Here is a 4,249-nt window from a genome sequence, read left to right on the forward strand (position 1 = left end):
ATATATATATATATACACACACACACACATATATACTGTATCTGATCTCAACGATTTTTAAAGGGTCAACCAAAGTCTGAAACTTCACTTTTGCCAAGTACTGGATAGTCACACCACACGGCAGTTTCTTACCTATCAAGGCCTCCACTGACGAGATCTCTGTACTCTAGTTTCTGCATCTGAACACCTGCTAAGGCCGTTATGAGGGGTCTCTGCCTGCTGGATTTTTTAATTATTTGATATTTTGGGAAAAGTAACAGGAAGATTGGGAATGAGAAAAGGTAGGCTGGGACACACAAAGCTCCCAGATGGAGAGCAGTAGTCAGGAATTATGGCACAGAGGTTTCACTGTTGGGAGTATTAAAGGCATATAAGGCTCCAAAAGCCTACAAGCTCCCACAGCCCCACAGACTGCCAAAAGCCCACAGACTGCCAAAAGCCCACAGACTGCCAAAAGCCCACAGACTGCCAAAAGCCCACAGACTGCCAAAAGCCCACAGACTCCCAAAAGCGGAGACCAAGTAATTGCAGTAAAATACTGAATTACTGAATTCTTTTGACGCAATGACAAAAATATGGAACAGCAAACACGCAATGTGAAAGCCCCACACAAAATGACTTGAAGTAGTACTAAACGATCCACTTTTAAATATACGCATTCTAAAAAAAAAAAAAACAATTCATTTTTCCCCAGTACTATTTTTCAAGCCTGCAGAAACACTCGCATTCTTTACCATTCACCACCGCAGCTCCAGGTCCCACAACACTGATTTTCCCAACTTCTGGGTAGGGAAGAGTGTGCCCTTTGCCCTTTATACGCACAGTGCACTACTCATGGCACAGGCTCAAGCTGTTGGGAGTCATTTGCTTGGAAGAGGGAGAAAAGGGAGGGGGCCTGGGGCGGGGACTGTATGTTTGAACGAATGCTAGAGAATCCGCGTCGGGAGCGTGCACACAAAAGGTCGTTCCATGGCACCATGTAAGTGGACAGGGCCACCAGATAACGGGACCCAGGCAAGGGGACATTTGGTGGCCAGGATATCAGAGCAAACCAATGCTTAAAAAGGGAAAACTGACATGCAAAAATGGCTTCTGATGTCTGCAACACTAAGATTTTTTTAAAAATAGGGTTTAATAACACAATTATAAGCCCTCTATCCCACCTAACCCCCCAGTTCCTATATATACTTTCACCTTGCCTAGTATGTCCCTCCAGGAGAAGGCATTTACCAGCACATTTTACTTTAGATGACAGAGAGGGCATCTGGATATGGCTAGGTATGCCTTTCCAGGGTCCCCGGTACTAGCAGCCCAGGTGTAAGGAGCTACTCTGTTTCTAGCCTACTGTTGACAACAAAACTCGCCATTCTCGGCATGTAAATATACACCTGTGGTAAGGACAGAAGACAGGTTCCGCAGGAACATTTGGCACCAGTTTACAATAGGGGTGCACAAATGAATATGGAGTTCAGAGCCAGTCTGTCCAATCAAGGAGTCATCAGGGTTTTATGTAAGAGCCATCTCCATTGGCAACAACTAAAGAAAACCTCCACAGTTAGGAGCCAGCTGTCATTTTAGGGAGCATTGGCGACCTGGCTCCTTGGATTCGTCCAGCCCTGGTTTACACGTGTAAAGAACTGTTAAAACATGTCAGCGCTGTATAAATGAGTTTTACAACACAAGATACTGTCAGAGTTTCTGTAATTTGGTGGGATATAGGCCCCAGTGTTCCCCATTCACCTTAGCCCTCACAACTCTTCAACTAATCCTCTTTGTGCACCCTGCAAGGCGTCCAAGGCACACACATTCGTATCAGACTATTCCCACAGCATTCTTGATGCAGTCACGACTAACACCCAATTATTCTACGCCCTGAAATGTCTCTATTCATAGAGATAACACAGCATAGTCTGTACCTCCAAGAAGGAATATTCTAATTAAAAGCCATCATTTATCTCTGTTCTGGAATGTCAAGGTTAGTGAGCAGATGGGAACACTTCTTCACAAGAATAACACTAACTCTATAAAATCCGGAGACAAAGGATGAGCTTGGCTGCTGTACTCAACATACATAACAGAATAAAGCCCTCATAAGGCTGAAATACACAAGTAGCAACGTTTTCCTATTGTGCATACATGTATGTGGGTGTAAAGTAAGATGTACTGAAGAAAAAATACCTCTATAGTTTTCATAGGTAGAGCTGCAGAAAGGAGCGATACACTTCAGATGAATCATTTTTAGATCCAAGTAAAAACTTGTGGAGATCTTTCGTTGTAGCCCCTTTATCCCCAAGTGTATCTAAACCCCAAATGCTTAAACCAAATATATTTCACACAGCTTTCTGTAATCTTGAACATTTTATATTTCCTTCATAGTTTCCGCTTTTTTAATTAAATAATTTCTGGCGTCCCTAAGAGCAACGTGTAACCACAGGTACTTCCTTTCCTAGGGTGACAACGCCTACTCAATTCAGCTTCAGTATTGTCTGAGTTGTGTAATGTTGGGGAGCTCACAGAGCACTCGCACAGGTTTCTTTAAGGGCTTCCTTGCCCACTTTTATTGACATGAAAATTATTTATACAATGTGATTACCCTCACAGGAATACATGCATATCCAGCCTCCTAGCTCTGCCTTTGTCAGCACCGCCGCTTCAGCCTTAGTCCTCAGGCCACTGTCTGGTTCCCCCAGACAACTCTCAGTAACGTGCCAACCTGCACCATAGGTTTCACACACCCGCAGCTCCCTGCTGCACTGGCCTCCACTGACTCCTGGGTGAAGTTCTCCTGATTCACAGGTGGGGCCCTGAACACATTCCAGCACACTCTTCTTGAGGGATTTGCACAGGTGCACAATCAGGTGCTGGTCACTACTAAACCACGGACCCAGGACTGGAGATTTCTTCCCACCCAGAGCTCTAAGAAATCTCCTGGCTCCAGGATCCAGGATCCCAACCAGGATCCCGAAAACAAGGACAGGACCGAAAAGGCAGTTCTCTCCTGGTGCATGTACTTTCTTCCTGGAGCCACTCAGCCCCTCTGGCTGAGAATCCTGGGTCACTTTGAGGCCACATAACACAGTGGTATGCCACGCAATGCCACAATTGGACTACAAGAAGTTGTGCAAATGCGTGATGGTGCATTCCTCTATAGTAATCTTAGCGAAAGTATCACATCTAGACACTGTTGAAGAGCACTCGTGTTCAAAGGAAGTATCATTCAAGAGTCCACAAATGTAAAAGCATGAAAAAGCAAAGGGAAAATTGTATTCTTAAAAACAGATATATGCTATGCATTTCTTCTATTCAAAGAGCTCTATAAAAGTAAGTATTCTTTTGAGAGGGTGTACCTCTACTTTAATTGCAAGCTTCAAGGGCTTGTAAGCAAGGCATGCATGAGTTAGGGCAAGCGGTCACCTGTATCCCACTCCCCGACATGTGGACAGGACAGAAGTCCTTATAAGGGTCCTTGAACTCCACATGCCCCTGGCTGTTTCAGTCTTTGCACAGCACTTGGCAAGACGAACAACTGCAGCACGATATAGGAAGGGTTCCAACAACCTTGTATAATGACTGTCCACATTTGCCCGTAATGGGCATTACCACTCAGTATAAAAAGGTGCATGTTGTGTTCTTGCAGGACCCAACCTCATTACATTTCTTGGCAAAATACAGGGTAAAGAACGAAAACGCATGGGCCACACCTTGTTTCTAGCCCACTACAGCAAAATGCCTTCGTATGAATGGCCTGCCTACAATGGATTCTTCCATGTCAACCTATTTTGTCTGCGCTGGAAACTGCTGCAAAATGGATGGCAACACATTCAGTGTGAGCAAGTCAGAAACCATGGTGTGCTCCTTTAAAGGGTATCCCAATGGTGCTCTCCTTAATGGGTATCCCCAATGGTGCTCTCCTTAATGGGTATCCCCAATGGTGCTCTCCTTAATGGGTATCCGTCAATGGTGCACTCCTTAATGGGTATCCCCAATGGTGCACTCCTTAATGGGTATCCCCAATGGTGCACTCCTTAAAGGGTATTCCCAATAGTGCCCTCCTTAAAGGGTATCCCAACAATGTGCTCCTTAACCGCTTGAAGACCAGGTGTTTAGACCCCCTTCCTGGCCAGGCCATTTTTCAGTATTCAGCGCTGCGGTACTTTGACTGACGTTTATTCCGTCATGCAACGCTGTACTGAAATGAATTTTATACCATTTTTTGGGGACAGATAGAGCTTTCTTTTGGTGGTATTTA

General features: G+C 44.8%; 1 protein-coding gene across 1 annotated transcript in view; it reads right to left on the reverse strand.

Moving 5' to 3' along the window:
- Nucleotides 1-4,249, reverse strand: part of LRP8 (LDL receptor related protein 8) — a 181,257-nt gene that overhangs the window by 30,544 nt on the left and 146,464 nt on the right. The window lies entirely within an intron of this gene.

The sequence above is a fragment of the Nanorana parkeri genome, unplaced genomic scaffold (assembly GCF_000935625.1).
Source record: "Nanorana parkeri isolate BGI_ZX_2015 unplaced genomic scaffold, ASM93562v1 scaffold715, whole genome shotgun sequence".
NCBI classification, from domain to species: Eukaryota; Metazoa; Chordata; class Amphibia; order Anura; family Dicroglossidae; genus Nanorana; species Nanorana parkeri.